Raw genomic sequence first — 18,242 nt, 5'->3', positions numbered from 1 at the left:
TGTGTTCGAATTGGTGGGAGTGAGTGAGTGAGGTTTATTTGTAAGGGTGCGGAGTAGAGTGAACCTTAATTATACTTAGTTAGAAATTTGTTTTCTAAATATTCTTAAAAAATATATAAATGCTACCGTAACATTAACAGCCATTCATCCTCTCAATTCCTCAAATTTGAATTAACCCCTTCGTTCTCAAAGCGTGTGTATGCACGTACTGAATAAATTGATGCTCATTTATGAAGCAACTACAAATAGCCTCTGACTGACCGTCGATCGTTTGCGAACACATCCATAAATTACACACAACCTACGATTTTATTTTGTTATTTAACCAATATAATATCATTCCAGACTTAGGATATTTAATGCTGCTTGAAAAGATCAAAAGATTGCGTATTTTAAAATGGACACATCCTGTACGTGCAACATGTCATACAGCTTTCAACATCACCTGTGTATTTTAATGAAAATGGTGATCTTTCTTTTATACTCAAGGTTTCTTCCATTATAATTTTCCCTTTAACTTTACTCATTGCAGAGTCACCATCCCTTTCGCTTATAATAATAATAGACACTCACGCCATGATGAGTTAAATATCGATATTATTCGGAGTGGGATCTTCTTCCATTTCTCTATTGAAGCATTTTTTAAGACTTCTTTTATTTTTCTGGCTAAATACAACAAATAGAAGTATCGATATCCATCGCAATTTGGCGTTCTCCTATGATTTTTGTTCATTTGTTTTTTCATCAGAAAGAGTCTAGTCCATTAAGCATGCGCGATCTGGATGTTGACAATCGGTAATCAATTTCCGCTGTTAAAAGGTTAAAAGCTGAACCGCATATCGCGTTCAACGGAGAAACCTGTGGCGCTTAAAACAGTTAGAGGGGTCATCCGCTTGAATAACTTCGTCGCTAACGAAGGACATTGTCCAAGTTTCCTGAATCGATTTTATCGAAATTGTGCGATATTAATTCTCGCGATTGCTGTTCTTCAGGAAATGATACAGGGAAACTGGGATAATTTAGTCGTACCGAAACTCGATTACCTTCGGGTTTATATATTCAAATCGAAAGTTGCGTTCGGGATAAAGTAGGTTTGTATGCATTATACGGAGTCCGCAGTCGCGTGAAAAGATACTTTATAGCTACACCGAGCGCATAGAAGAGTTTTCCCTGCGTTTTAGCAAGTACAGTAATGTTTCCGTAAATGCTGAAACTCGGGACTGACCTTGTGCAGTTATCTGATACTTGTTTTTTAGTAACAATATTAATTAGCAAAGCGAACAAATTGATTTTCCCAAACGGTTAGTAGAAAACAACGAAATCCAATTTTGTATCACTACGACGTCTTGTCATTTTTAGTTAAACGAAAGTACACTCAGCCGTGAAATTGATTTTTTATTCCGCTAAACTGGATCGTGGTTACATATACATGTATATTTCCAAACACAGAACCTTTCATTATTCTCAAACAATGTTATTGGGGCGAGTTTCGAATTCGATGGAAGTGGTGGACATCGAATGATTTATTCTTTAAATATCTGTTATCATTCTAACTCAATTCTGTACGATAAAATATGATACAAAGCAAGCTTACAAAATTACGAAACGTACATCAGCCGATGTTTCGTGTCACTTACGATTTCCAGTTTCGTCGTTCAAAAATTCTAACAATTCCTCGTTCGGCTTACCCACTCGTCAAGAGATAAAGATAAAGGCTAGACAGGCTGACAACGATACGAAGATTCGAAAGTTCTTCCTACAAGTGGCCAGATGGAAAAGAAGAGATCGTCCGTCGACTTTTGCCGCGTAATCCCACCGTTATTCATAGCCACGGCATTACCGAACTCCCTAAGTAGGATTACTGGCAAGAGTAGAAACTCAACTGATTCCTTCTCTCCAGAAATCACAGAAAACCTCCCTAGAAAGTTCTTCACACACCAATGTCTGCCGTGGCTTCCTCCAGCAAGTTCTTTCACTGAATTTTTTCCCCACGTTTCACCTTTTTCTCCCGACTCAAACCATTGCATCAAGGATCTTTTGCTGTTACTCTTAACAGCAACGTCTGGGCCGAATTAAGTTTTCGAATTGAACTCTCAAAAGAAGGCTGCTCAAAAATGGCCACGTTTCTTTTTAAATTAAAAAAATATTAATCGGTTACTGATATACAGAGGCTCAAATTTGACGAATTTTGGAGCGTCGAAATGGTTTGAAATTCGTGTCACATTTGGCGTATCAGGACACGTATTAAAACAAACCTTATTATTTTTAATTTTAATTTAACTTTAATTTATCATTGTTATTTCTATCATTATATTCCAACTATGCTGCCCTATGAACCTAGAAATCCTTTTTCATACAAAATTCACAATAATTTAATATTTAAAAAACAAAACAAAATCCAATATTTCTTGTCGACTGTGAAATATAGTTCGATTTTTAGGGAAGTTGAAGCTTTCCTTCGATAAAGAAATATATGAAAAACTCTTCAGTCTTTGAAAGGCACCAAATGGAATTTTGTTATTAAAAGACAGTCATGAGAAAGATTCTGTGGAAAAAGAACGTGGAACTTGTAACCATTGCTTCGTTAAATACCAACGTATCGATATGATTCCGACTCAAGGTTACAAACTCGTTAAAAGAGCCATGATTTTTTGCAAACGAAGTAATCGTCGATGTAAAGTTTCAGCGTACATTCGGAACGAGGCACCCCATTGTTCGCGAATCGATACTCGTGGTCGGTTGGCTACGAAAAAGCACGGAGCAAACTATCGCCTAACTCGCAAAAAAAAGTAGTCCGCCGATTGTCCTAGATATGTGGAACGCATATTCCGGATGCATCATGGAATAATGAATAATTGAAACGCCGGGGGAATCACCGATAAATGTTATACGTTCGCTGAGTAATTAGCGTTCCATCGTAACCGCGAACCAATAATTTTCCAACGAAAAACTCCCGCCTGTCTGGGGCGAGTAACTTCGATTCAATTGCATCGGATTAATCAAGGTTAACGGCGCAGTTTAAAATCGCAGACTGCGTGGAAGTTTGATACCTGCATCGCGTGGAAAGAAAGTTACGGGAAAATCATTCTGGCGAAACTCTCACTCTGGAATTTCACGTTTAATTGTAATCGTTCAAATATAAACTTTTAGACCACAAAAATAGAATATATTCGTTACCATTAAGTAAGGAAGTTTACTATTTATTGGAAAACCCTTCATATCCACCTATACACGAATACATGAGATTATCATTAAAATCACACACATAGGAGGATGAATTTCTAGGTTTTCTTTGTCTAGATCAGTGGCATATAAAATTATTTACACGGTTACAAATATATTTGTTTGCGTTATAAGTGTAATAATATTCCATTAATTTTCTATTAATATTTTACTTCGACAACAAAATGATATATCACGGTATAGAGAATGATCAAATGAAGGTTTTGTATATTTACAGTTTATTCGTACGACGTTTAATTTCGAAGATAAAAATTGAAAGCTTAGAAGACCTCTTTCCTGAGTTCTCGTTAGTGGTCCAATCTTGTTGCTGTCTTAAAAAAAAAAAAAAAAAATGAAATGGTCGAACAATCGAATTTAAAAAAAAATATCACGTTATAGGGAACGATCAAATGAAGCTTTTGTATATTTACAGTTTATTCGTACGACGTTTAATTTCGGAGATAAAAATTGAAAGCTTAGAAGACCTTTTTCCTGAAACTCAATTTCTGCAACGAACCTCGAACTTTTCAATTTTTCATTTCAAGATATAATCAAGATATAAATAAGAAATCAAGATACAATATCTTAAACACAATAATAAAGGTAACCGAAAGTATAACAAACGATTGCAGATGTGAATTTGTACTCTGTTTGGTTAGAATCATTTTGGATACACCGGTGCGTCCGTACTCGTCAAAGGGTTAAGATACTGAATCCTCCAAAATCCAAGTGTTCGTATATTTTTGATACGCAGCGTATGTGAAGATTGTTCAAAAGCAGGAACAGTTTACCTCGACTGACTCGCCGAGAGAACGGAATGCCTATGATAATTTCGATGATGCGTTCCGCCCCACAGAAGCACCTGATTGCATCGAATGCCGGCTTTAAGCCGCGATTCATGCCTTCGCCGACGCACAAGGACGCCATGTGTGGGCGTCGAGCACGTGCGAGGGTGCGCACGACCGACGGAACGCATATGTATGCCGTGAAAGTCCGCATTCCTGACCAGTGGGCGGATTGTCACCGATTTCCGCAAGGTCGCTTGGTATTCCCAGGATGAAAGGGGATAATTGAGTGGGCGATTCATTCAACGATATATAATTCAGTAAATTAACTAGGGTTGTTTAATAACAGAATCCAAGTCGTTGGTTGCTTGAAAATATGGACTTGTCTTAAGAAGATACATTAGTTAAGAAAAGTATCCATTCACTTTCACATAAAGTATTTTACATTGTACCGAATTAATTTCGATGTTACAATAATTTTAATAGTTTAAAAGGCAAACGTAGCCTCTTCCCAAGGGAAAGTGTAATTTTAATTTTATAATAAGAAATAAGAAACTGTGATTTGAACGTTACGTATTAGAGCTTAGGAAAAGTTATACAGGGTGTCCCAAAAGTCGGGGAGGAGCCGGAAATGGGGCTTCGTTAAGGAGATATTAAGAGAAAACCCCGACCAATCGGAGCGCGCGTAGACCGTTCGAGCGGCCGCGGTAGCGAAGTTGATATATATTATTAACAATGTTTAATAATATATATTTTATTATTAAAACGTAACTACAATGTTAGGAACCGTTAATTTAATGCAAGAAAAGAACGAAATATGGTAAAAGGTAATACCAATCTTAAAACTAGAAAAGAAACTTACAAAAAAAAACAAAATAAACTAGACAATATAAATTATGCTTAAGTTAAATATAGGATAATATTCTAACAAATATTGCAAGATCATAAATACTTATTACTGTTGAACAAATTTTAATTTTACTAAACGTGTCCTCGTATAGGAGAAGGCAACACGAGTGCTTTAGGAAATTGTCCCAGTATCTTAATTTCTATCTTTCAAGCTGAACAAGCAAGTGGTTGGTGGCTTATGAAGGACACTGTACCAAATTCGCATACTTGCTACCAATGAAATGACGCTGACCCAGAGTGTTTGGACAGGATAGCTACCGATAATACAACGCTGACCAAGAATGTGATGGATGTTACTAGGTGAAACCACACTTCATACTATCTTCTACTACTATGCAAAATATTCAAATATATTTTCTGTTCAAAATATATTTGTTCAACAGTGATAAGTAATAATGATATTGCAATATTTGTTAGAATAATATCCTATATTTAACCTAAGCATGATTTATATTGCCTAATTTATTTTGTCGACTTAATCGTATTATTTCTAACTTTAATTTCTGTATGCCCTGGTTGAATATCACGTTTATTGAAATGAATAAATATTGGTTTTCTGAGGGGAGAGTTCTAGTCCTAAATTATATAAGTTGTCATGGATTACAGTAATCGATTTTTCAAGTAGTCTTTTACACGAATCGGTAGAAGCTCTCTAGGATTTTATTCTAGGGTTAATGAATGGACCCTGAGTGAACAATGTTTACTTTTAACTCTTATTTGTTTAAAATCCTGATGTCTCAAGCACCACATATTTTAAAAAACGTTTTCATAGATCTGAAAAATTTCAAAAAGTCTTTCAAGCAATATGATCTAATATACTATCGTAATATTAGATTCAGGAATTTTCCTAAATTAAGATAATATATCGCTACTAATCAGCGTGCAACAATTTATCAGCTAAACATAGTACAAGAATTATGAGTTAAAACCATTCCGAACGGTAAAGCGCTCGAAACGAAGCGCGGCCTTTGCTATTTTTAAAAAGAACCCTTTGTGCGTGTTTTTTTCTTCTCGGGAGGCTTGTGTTTGCTGCATTTCAATGCCATGGTAACGAAGTGCTGACAATGAGCGAAAAAAGTGCACGAGATTAAGGATTCATTTGACGTTTCAATTACCCTCTCCGTGTAACAAAACGCTTCGCAGGCAGCAGCAGAGCAGCAACCTGGGCGACAGATTTTTTGCTAAAGGTGCATCAAGATATCTTGCGAGTCCCAGACGTGATAATCGCCGTCGTGACCTTACCAGGGCCGGTTAACCTATGCTAAGGGCGCTTTTTCGTCGTCGACGACTCAGCGTGTTTGAAGACGACGCTTCGAGAGGAAGGATGATACCATTCTTCACATCTAAGAGGATCAGGGTACTTATGATTGCCAAGTTCTGACACTTGCTTCCTATCCGCCAAACGGGATTGAAAATCATTTTTCGAGTGAATATAAAAATAGCAACGAACCCAGGTAATCTAATTGCTCGAAGATTTTTTAATTAGATATTGAATCTGAGACAGGCAAAATTCATATTTAGATAAGAAATTTTGAATAAGGAATGAAAGGTAAACGCTTTTTCATACGTTAGTCGTTGAATCTATTTATTTAGCAAGGTAAAATGTTAACTGAGTTTAAGTCGCTAATAACTAGTTTCGAAAATAAAAATTGAAAAGTTTGAAGTTCGTTGCAAAAATTGAATTTCAGGAAATGAGATCAGAGAAATGTTTAGATTCTTTAAATTAATTTGATAAAAATATCAGCTTATAGGGGATGATGAGACGTAACTTTTTCATCTTTACAGTTCATTCATAGGATGCTTACTTTCGAAAATGAAAATATAAAAGTTAGAAGTTCATCGGAAAAATTAAATTTCAAGGAAAAAGGTCTACTATGTTTTCAATTTTTATTTTTGAAACTAAACGTCCTATGAATAATGAACTGTACACTTCTATTAAAAAAAAAGTTAGAATTTACCTTCAGTTGTCCAGATAGATAAACGTTGCAAGTAAGTTTTATTTATAATTTATTAACATAATTTTGCCCATCTTCGTACTGAATACATCGTTAGGTGCTCGAATTATTCTTAACAAGAAAGCAGATGCAAACGCGTATTTTAATATGAATAAATTTTTGAATAAAGGAGCATTACAAACGCCTTAATCAGAAATAATTACACGGCAATTAATTCAAACGTCTTATGGTGATTACATTAAGCAACATATGTTTCAACAGGTACGAGTTTCCATACTTGCGTCAAAATTCCAAGTGACAAAACGAGATTTGATCAGTTGTTGCTTGCACAGTAAAACAAGTTAGCATTACCTTATTCGGCATACAATATGAATGTTTGAAATGCATCAAACTCCGTGTTTCAGTTTGTGTTGAACTAGTAAACACAGGAATTCTTGCATCAATCCCTTGCCCACCCTATTAGATTAAAGTCTATTTACTTTCCATTTAAATTAACAACACTGTCCGGGAATGCGCTTTGACGGAATCCGCAAAATTAACCGAAACGTCGACCGCTGGAAATTCATTTTAGTGTCTTGTTTCGAGGTAAGTGGCTGAATCTGAAACTCTTCAAGTGAATCAAACGAAGAAATTACGACTTTACTGAAGGGAATATTATGTATTCGTAAACAAAGAAATAGTATTATAGTAATATTAATAGTATATTAATAGTATAGTATAGATGTAATGAGATAACGTGTTAAGAAAAATTCAGAGTAGATAATTTCTCCTTTGCTATATTAACTCTTTGACTACGGGACGATTTTTGCTGGAAATTCTAAGAGACGTAAAGATGTGAATTTAAAAAAAATATCAGCTTATAGTGAATGGAAAAACGAAACTTTTTTATATTTACAGTTTACTCATACGACGTTTAATTTCAGAGATAAAAATTGAAAGCTTAGAAGACCTTTTTCCTGAAATTCAATTTTTGCAACGAACTTCTAACTTTTCCATTTCTATTTTCGAAACTAACCATCCTATGAGTAATCTGTACATATGAAAAAGTTTCGTCTCATCACCCTCTAGAAGCTGATATTTTTTACAAATTAAATTAACGAATACAAACATTTCCTTGAGCTCATTTCTCGAGAGCGTATAAAGAGTTAATGTTGATAAGAATTTTCATTGCTGAAAAAGCCCACCATCTTTATGTTCCCATTAAATTTGCATTTAATTACTAGAAAGGAATTATTACTTCCTCCAAAACAGAAGATATATAAGGAAATACATTATTTAAAATACTATTTTATTACTATTATTTAAAATACTTTATTAAATAATATTATTTTATTAGTTCCCAAGTTTGTGCATAGATATAAAGCGATGGTCTCGACAAAAGAAAATCGTTAAAGTCGAATCAGGGCAATTGGTCTTTCGGAAAGAAGAGATACCATGACTAACTGGCTAAGCAAATGGTAGAGGTACCTCCAATGGCCTCGAACAGCCAGTCGTTACATTACTTCATGGCATCAACCCATCAAGCAACTTCAAGGTAACCTATCTGTGGTAGACCACCTCATAGACTCGGCGTTAACTAATTCATTTCGCGAAGCGAACCGCGATGCATCAACGACTACGTCGATGTCCATTAACTCATCAAGGACCAATCATGCGTTAACGCAACATTTCGCTTGCAACTTTTTTCCAGTCTATTTCTGCATTGCCTAATTTCATTTCCTAACACTGTCATTGTGAAAGAGAATACCAAGAATTTACTTAATAATTCTTACTTCATTATTTCTCATTCCACCTAGGTCCTAAATATTGAAGAAATTGAAGTATTTTATTCTGATGAACTACTTTTTTGCAACCGATAGGGAATACTACGTCTCTGATGCATACAGGGTGGTCCACGCAATTGTTTCAAGTCATAACTCCGTTATTATTGCATTTACGAAAAAATGCCAAAGGAGGAAGATAAATGGTTCGAACAGCACTACATCTGTAGGCCTTAAAATTTTTTTTAGATGCAACAGTGCACGTGCAATTAACAATTGTATCATTTCTTTGAATAGAAATGCATATTTCACTTTGACGGATTAATATGTAAGTAAGTTTATTTATGTTGTTCGTAATTTCTCTGTTCTCGCATATATACTTTCCTGTTCATTCAATGAATGGACATTTGTGTATATATTAGGGTGTGTCATTGTACACCGATACCCTTTTTTCAAGTACTATTGAAAAACTGATAGTAGACGATATAACAAAAATTTTCGTGCAAGACAAAAGTTATTATATCGATTACAGACTTGATTCATCGAAAAATACGATTTCCCGTACATGAAAATGGACTTTTAATTTCGTACAATATACGTACAAACACATAGTGATTACTCAAATAAAATTAAGTCAATATTACGTGTATAATATATTTAATAATTTTATATTTGATATATATAGAATCTGAATGATCTTATTTGTAAAAATTGCATTACTTCACCGCTTGGTCCTAAATGGGTCAAGCTAGCATTGACGAGATCATGAGTAAGAAAGGAGTGCATCGAAGGCCGACGTAAATTGCAAGAGCGTTAACGGTAACAGTGCAGCTGGACAGTCATTAAGCGATGTCGTCGCCCTTTAATGTCGGCTGGGCCACTTAAAAAGTAATTTGCCAACCGCATTCTGAAAGAGAACCTGAACGCTAATTGGAAACACTGGACGTCATCTGGCATCGAAATGGCTGAGCAGAAGAGGCTGATAAAAGTACGAGCATGGTCAGGGAAGGATCAAAGGTTAAATTGACTTCGCAGGATTCGCAGCCACGTAGAGGCAGATGTTTATTTAGTATTAGTTATTATCAGACCAGAAACTTTGTTCTCTTTCGTGTTCCCCTTAATTGTGGCAGCAGACAGTATCGAGCTTGGAGCGTAGGCGTCAAAGCTGAGCAGGCTTGCATTTGATCTTGGAAGACGGTGGAAAGGGAGGAAAGGAAGTGTACAAAGGAAGCCTTTCACATCTCTAAGAATTCTCGGAATCTTTGGATGTTTCAAGTACAGAAGCCTTCGATTAACTGAAAATTAAGGGTGTTACCGTATCGAGAGCAGCGATAGAAAATTACTAACAGAATATTTAGGGGATACGATATTATTTAATAGATTCTAAACTTATTGGAAAGCACTGCAATCGATTCAGGATTGAGATATTTCTATTGATGCTCACTCATCGAATATGAAGGAGTATTTGAAGAAAGCATCTTGCCACATTAAATATTTATTTCAGGGTCGCGATAGTAAACAAATTGTACTAGTCGTACTATATATTGCATCGAGGTGGTAAAAAATAAATCTTGAATTCCAGAAACGTCCAGTTTAGTTTTATCATTTTTGTCTGCAGATATTTTATACTGTTCACATATGCTCTGGGAAATCTAAACCATTATGGTCGACATGTATATCACAAATTTGTTAGATTTGCGTAAAAATTGGTATGTTATGGTTATTGCAGTTGCCGATTACAAATCTGGCATAAATGTCTCGAAATTCAAAATGGCGGATACAATATGACCGACATTTATTAGAAATGAATTAGATTTACGAGAATTGGTACATTATGGTTTCTGTGGTTGCTGATTATGAATCTGACATCAGAATTTCGAAATTTAAAATGGCAGATACAATATGGCCGACACATATATTAGTAATTTATTAAATTTGCGTAAAAATTGGTCCATTTCGGTTTTAGTAGTCGCTGATTATAAATATGACATCAGAATTTCAAAATTCAAAACGGCAGATACAATATGGCCGACATGTACAACATAAGTAATCTATTAGATTTGCGTGAACCGTGCCTAAGAGGTTAAATCGAATGATTTAATGGAAGGAACATATAGAAAAGATTACGACACGAGATGCATACCAATCTAAAGAACATAACACGATGTCACTCTTAGTCGTAATTTCACCTGTCCACGGTAGCTCAAAAAATCCCTGGTGATCCGAATTAACTTCCAGGTGAAACTTTTTCCACGTGTCACAGCGCTGTCGTTCCTTTCAGCGTTAATCGTTGGAAAATTAAATCTGTATACTCGGCGAGCATGCAACGACGTCGCCGATCCTACGCGGCGCATTCACGCTAATCTCGGTTCCGTTGACGGTGTGCGTGTTCTAAGACAATGCCTCCTTGGTTAGACGTGTGCACCTAGGTGTACACATTCAGGTACATTTAGCCGCATGGCTGGGTATCTGGCACGAACACATATGCCCGCTTAGATACGCGATATCATGCACGCCGTTAGGCCGAGTAGATCCACGCCTAATCTACCCCTTTGTGTGTCGTAGACAAAGGATCGCGGACGGGTGAAAGAGATCTCCGGAAAAGAAGCCCACCCCCGTTTCCGCGGAGGAGAATCTGGAGAATCCAAGAAGCACAAATGACGTGCAGTGTGTCCGTCGATACGAGTGATGCGCGTGTATGTATGTGTGTCCCGTGGTGGTATTCACGCTCCGACTACTGACATCAGATTGTTAATGTTTCTTCGAGACATGTGTTCTGCGATCATTTTTGATAAAGAGAGTCACTTCAGGAGACGCGACAAATAGGATGATTCTTACGGGAAATGGATTTGGGACTACAGTCTGTCTCACAAGAGCGTATTGGCTATATTTCTGTTAATATTTATATATTTATACAAAATGTTATATGGGCCAAGTCTACATCTAAAACACTAATACGCATTTACCTAGTAAGAGGTTCAATCTCCTCCATTATCGATTATAGCTTGGCATCATCTCGGTATGCTCTCTACTAATTTTTCGGCGTTATTTTGATGATACATTTCATGATGATCATTTTCATAAATGATCTCGTCGCGATAGAATGCGATCGACACGGATTCCCTAATGTACCGAAATGTTCTTGGACATGCACCTGAAAGCATCAATTCAATCAAACTATTACAGTTTCAGGACACGCGCATGAGTGATGGAACTGAGATTAGTATCATCAAAGTACCCACACTCGACACGCTGTGATCTTGTGGAAAGCCATTACGTGGATTGATGCCAGAAATAAATGTGTCACGGAACTACAGAGATCCATGGTTGTTGATTAATCTGTGCAAATTGTTAATAATTATCTTAATGGCGCCGCGGTACTGGAAACAATGTATAGGGTGTAAAAAAATTAATGGTCATCACTTTCTGGGGTTATTGTACACATCTGGATCGGTGGACATTTGCAAAAGAAACTATCGAAAATGGGTGTAATAAATGAGTCTTTTATTAATTTTAATGTCTACGTTTATTCAACGGCTCGAAAGGATGTGTTCACAGTTTAAGAAACGGACGAGAACTAAACCTGAAAACTCAGGCCTACGAGGAAGAGAAATCTAGCATCTACTTAAAGAAAGAAAATTCTGCCTGCGCTCTGTTTATTGCCCTGGCCTTCGACGACAAACAGTCGAGGGTCCTCAGACCTGGTGGTGCCAGTCCGATACTCTAACTTACAGAGAAAAGGGCAGTGTCTCTCAATGCTAGATTCATTTTTGTTGAACTCGAATCATATGTATATAATTCAACAGAAACCGTCCACAAAATCTCTTATGACCTCGAAATTTAAGATCAAAGTTTTTTTAATTTTAAAAAATTCTACTCGAGGAGTAGGTAAGAAGCCTCAAAGGAGCCACATATCGGAGACGAACCGTTTAATGTAATTTCGAATGAAAACTAGTCGTACTAAACTAATACTACTCAACTTATAACTAATTAACTCTAATTCTATTTAATTAATAAGAGTGAGAGGTCTAATGGTTTAAAGGTTAATATTTGTCCATACTTTGATGGTTTCGTCTTTTTCTTTTTTGTCTCGACATATTATGGTAGATAGACGAAGAGACAAACAAAGTTAATTAAGTCGTGGTCAACGCACTTATGGCAGGATACATTTATGATGGAAAATGCACAGCCATGGCACTACGCAAGCACTGACCTACTACTTTAAGATGCGCGTACTGATTATATTATTGAAATTAGTGACGAAAAAGGTTGTCAAAGCACCGGGCACTCTAACGACCAAACCATTTAACAGGTTAATTAAACGACTCCTTGATTGACTCTGAAACCACGTCGTTTCCTGACGCAAGAGAACCATCGATGCATCGTTAAAACGATAATGATTGCAAAATCGTTTAAGTACGATTTAATTTTAGAAGATAATGCATTTACCGCCTTTATCTAACAGTTGGGATTAGCCAAAATAAATATACAGTCAGTATACCTAATAAGAATTCGTACGGGAACCAATTCAAAATATAACTTCATATATTTATTTTATTAATCAATTTGAGAAGAAGAAATAATTAACCAGCATTCCTACATATTTTTAGAGTAGAATTTGCTTCATTGAAGTTTATTATTTTTAACGTTAACCTCTTATTTCTCTTCTTATTAATTTCATTTTAAATTTGTTACTGGACGACTATTTCCTACACTAACTCTATTATGAAATAGAAAAGATTCAGAAATTAAAATCGAATGTAGGCTCGTTAATTAGATAGGAAATATCCTAGACAGGGATTAGATATCAATTTTAGAGCAATCAATTTAGAAATTAAACATTTTGATAATAAATTTATCATTATATTAGAATAGTTACATTCCAAAGGATAAGTTCAATTTGACATTTATCTATATCGATTCTTTTTTTTAAATTACATTTTTAACAAAAGTATTAAAAAAGAAAAAAAATGTCTGCATACATTCTATGAAACGAATTCAACTTCTACCGTGGATTTTACTTCTCATACCTTCGCTGGAAAGAAAATTAATTAATACCAATGGACAATCCCACATAAGATACAATACAAATTGTTACTCTAATTATTTAAATTGATCAGAGCCGCTCGCGGAACTCTTACACTCGCATCAGTAATTGCAACTTTACACACTTCCTGTGCAACGAATTGTAACACTCTTGCTTAGCCTCTATCCACGTCGAATTCGTTGCTAATTATTTTTTAACGTTCGACGTGTGACCAAACGACTAGGAGGCTCCGACGACAAAAACTGAGTGAAATTTACCTTCGAGCCGTGGGAACGTCCTCGGTTCACAGCTTCCGATTCAGCTAGATGATCGACTTCCGCTCGCTATTCATCAGCTCTCGTTTTCTATACCAGAAGACAATCTCTCACGAAGTCATCGGGTTCAGGCGAATAACCGTGAAAGTTTTGGGAATCGAGCCGGAAAACTGTTACCCGCGTAGACGCTCACGCCTCGATGACACTGAAAGTAAAAAAAGAACGAGCTGGTAACACTATCCGAGGGATTAAAGTTTCTTCTTACGCAATTCCGAACGATTTTTAATGTTTCCTTTCCATTTCCCTTTTAATTCTGTTATAATTTTAAATAGCATTAGCGTTGAAATATCATAATGAGGAATCAAATGTACACATAATAAAACGATTTTGTGTACAGCACACACCGACTACCACACAAAGACAGAAATGCTCACACAAAATTATTATATTGACAGAGGTAATGAAGTGTATTTGTAATTAAATATTTGCTTCGAAATAATAAAGCAGAGTAATAATGATCAAATCAGATGGAAATTCACGCCACAACCACAGGCTTTGTGCCTATGGTAAATACAGCTTATTAATAATGATATAGGGTAATAGAAAAACTGTTTACATTAAGATGGCAACTTTTGATGTTTAATTCTTTCTGTTTTTATTCATCTCTGTTTTGTCCCTAACTTAAATATATACAACACACGTGACTTCGTTCATGGAATCTCAATTTTATACAACAATTTGTTTGTACATTTCGTACATATTATTGTTTTATAATTTTCAACCTCCTCAAAATTTAATATCTTCATTTTTAACGTTTCCTCAATTTCTATTAACGAGCTGACGAAAATAATAAAATTCTGAAGCTGGACATCGAAGATTTATATCGTTAGGGCGAAGATAAAAATGCTGTAAATATGTAGCGTATAAAATGAAAAGATTTTTATAATTTTTTCATAATCAGCGATCCCGAACGTGTTAATTCGTTACTGTATTATGTACTATAAGCAAACGTCAAAATGCTTCAAATAAATTGCTCGGACTATCGTTGTCTCTTTTATTTAATTATATTATTTCGCGAATATTACAGTGAATTTCTTTACTTTGCTATTTATTTGATCAAAAATGCGAGCAACGTACGTTCACTCAATCGTCGCCAATTCCCTTTCGTACCAAAAACGTTGAAAGACTTTCAGATATATCACGCTCTCCTTTCGTCGGCGACTGACAAGTAGTATTGGCCCGTGCGTGGTCAGACGAGCTACCGCGCGAAGTTCCTTTCTCAGCGAAAACGAAACTATATTTCTGAATTTCCCGACGTCGCGCCGCGAGGGGAACGAAGCAAAATGTTCAACTGAAAAGTATAAACTGTGAAAGTGAGGAAGGATGTTCGCAATTTAATAACATACTTTCGCGTAAAAATTGCCGTATTCGTGTAATTAATAACGCAGCTCGGCATCAGCAAAAGTCCAATATACGAGAAACGAAAGAAGAAGGAACAATTACGCGGAGTAACGATACTTCCCCATCGACAAAGAAAACGCCACAGCTGTTCGTTTCCGCAAAGCTGTTGCTTGAAATAACTGCACAAGCACCGGACTTCGTGGCGATATTCATTTTCTTGAGTTTCAACGCTTCTCCCGTATCTCATACGTGTTAGAAACCGCGCGAGGCAATTTACGAAATTACGGGAAAACTAATACGCGGGTCAACGTGCCCATTCGAGAACAAAATATAAATAGTCGTACATTCTGTCGAATAAGTACCGAGAATTGTTCATTTAAATTCACCGCGTAAACCATACGAAAAATAACTTTTTGCTGTAAGTTTGTTACAATGTATCTATTTGTCACGTAGAAATTTAGCGTCATATGTTAAGTACGTAGTTTATCTGCAGCTGTTAATTAGTCAACGTCAAGTGTGCTCTGCGATTTTTAAAATGTCTTAGAAATATATTATTAATATTTATTTATTAAATTATACAATATAGAATGTATCCATAACATAAGGAAAAATAAATTATATCACAAAAGAATAAAGAGCTTTCTTGGAAATATAAAATAATATTAAGATGCACACGAAATTTTGGAATTATAAAAAAAAACACATCGGGCCCCTTTCCCATACACGTCCTCCAGAAAATAGTGGCGCGAAACTTTAAATTTACTTTATTTCTCTAACAAAATGGATAAGAATATCGAACAAAGAATTGTTAATATGTTAACACAAAAAGAATTGATAAATTACCATTTTTTAGATGTGTCGAGTACATCAAAGCCATAAAACATAATTTCCTGAAGGAGTTGAAGGGTATATCGAAAAGTGCCAATAAAAAGTGTTTCGAAATCTGTATTATTCATTGAAGTAAGTGTATCGCATTAAATGAATCCTATTTCCAAGTCGACAAAATAAATTTGAATAATTGAACTAATATTTAGTGATTTATCAAATAATTCCTGCTATTTATTTGATAGAATATATTTAGAATAATTGTAATATTTTGCAGGTAATACCTTAGCGTACCTAAATCAAATCAGTGGTAACAGTGTTACCATTAATTTGTTTTAATTTCCAGAATTGATATAATCAAGATGACCGCTGCATAACGAAGAAAAACAAGGATACATTTTTCTCATTGAGTTGTTTGTTGGCCAGGAAATAAAAATTAGTGGGCAGTGCTCATTGTCAGACGACAAGAAAACAAATAACAATTACAGGTGCGTTGACTCGCGATCTCTGATAAGAACGACAAAAATGGCACCCTCGCTGCTAACTGCGGAGATAAAGCGAGAATTCTATTAGCGAGGGCTTAATAGTTCTGACGTGCTGTAATTCCGCTTTCAATTTCAATTTTAATTTTACGTCTGCTAACTCACGACTATTTATCAAGTCTGCGTGGCCACGTTAACTACATTCTGCCGTAACTTCTCCTTTTCAATTCGAAGAAGACATTTGTTTTGAAGAGTAACGATAATGACGTACTATATTAAACGTGTTTCCCGAGGGGAAGAACAAAGAAAAAAATTGCTCGAGAAAGCATTCAGATGTTTTTTCACAAATGAAATGAGCTTGTAGATCTTCTAAATAATGTCACAGGAATGATAAGGAAAACAAGAAAAAGCAAAGCGAGAAAACTTGAAGCTAACACTAAATTCGCCACTGTAGCGTTGTTTGTAATGTACTTTGTACACTGTACAAAAATGTTGAGAAAATTTTTCAACAATTTTTCAACAATTTTGAAAATTTCTATTTAACTTCTTTACAGCCGGACACTTACCACGAGACCCTCCAAATGTTATTCCAACCGCTATACATCCCACCCTTTAATGGCTAAATGCATATTTGACTAAATCAACAAGTCGATGCATGAATACTAGACATGGACGATTAGAATAAATGTTCACGTTACATCCATGTGATTTAAAATAATCGTTAATTAAATTTTTAGTTGTAAATTATAAAACATTCCCAGCCTTTCTCGCGGTAGTGTCCAAGAAAAAACTAGGTCTAAACATTCTCAGACAGTATTTCCGAGTAGACAGAGTATGCATTAACAAGTTTATAATATTCCCCACCATGTGACTGAAAATTACCATCAATTGAATGTTTAGTTGTAAATTCTAAAATATTGTTATTTGCAGCCTCTCGCGTGATAGTTGTCCAACGAAAAACTAGGTTTAAACTTACCCAGACAGTAGTCTACTGAAGTAATTGATGCGACGTTAAACATCCAAGAAAGAAAAAAAGATTTACATGTCATTTTTATTACTTTAAACAATAAACGTTGATCTTTATTATTTTATAGTTGAAGCATTTCTATCAACATTTAAAAATTCACTTTCCTTCAGTCATAGCGTGTAAAATCGTAATATAGAAAAATAAACGGCGCCTACAGCGATTTTATTTCGACCAAGAATATTGAACGGAATATTAATTCGAGTAAACATTCGGTCCAATTTTCAAAATTAATTAAACTCGTATTTACCGATTTGTATCAATCAATATCTTACAAAAAAAAAACACAGCTCGCGAGCAAACAGACGGATTGAAATCTCTTCCAAACGAGTATCGAAACGAGTAATCGAATGATCCACATTTTATCCGCCCGCCAAGTTTCGCCCGCGCGTTTTTAGCCGCGCGTGCACATATCCATCGTTGCGTCGATGATTAATTACAATTCGTATGTAACGATTCAACCGTTCAGAAAATCCGGGAATATTTCCCCAGCTGTTTCTCCATTCCATATTTCCGCAATTACTCTTCTTCCTCGAAATTAACGCGACCGGGAACCAGGACTCTGGAAACGGGGACGT

At 35.5% G+C, this 18,242-nt stretch overlaps 1 protein-coding gene across 9 annotated transcripts in view; it reads right to left on the bottom strand.

Annotated features, from left to right (window-relative positions):
• LOC128886370 (putative polypeptide N-acetylgalactosaminyltransferase 9) overlaps positions 1–18,242 on the bottom strand; it is a 407,410-nt gene that overhangs the window by 216,181 nt on the left and 172,987 nt on the right. For 7 of the 9 annotated variants that reach the window (XM_054141206.1, XM_054141196.1, XM_054141187.1 and 4 more), the window contains one exon: positions 13,936–14,137. The exons of the other annotated variants lie outside the window; for them this stretch is intronic. The gene's annotated coding sequence lies outside the window, so the exon portion shown is untranslated. The remainder of the gene's footprint in view (positions 1–13,935; positions 14,138–18,242) is intronic. 9 annotated transcript variants of the gene reach the window in all.

Source organism: Hylaeus anthracinus, unplaced genomic scaffold (assembly GCF_026225885.1).
Source record: "Hylaeus anthracinus isolate JK02 unplaced genomic scaffold, UHH_iyHylAnth1.0_haploid 0, whole genome shotgun sequence".
Taxonomy (NCBI): Eukaryota; Metazoa; Arthropoda; class Insecta; order Hymenoptera; family Colletidae; genus Hylaeus; species Hylaeus anthracinus.
Note: the sequence above shows the minus strand (reverse complement) of the source record. Positions and strands in the feature narration are given on the sequence as shown.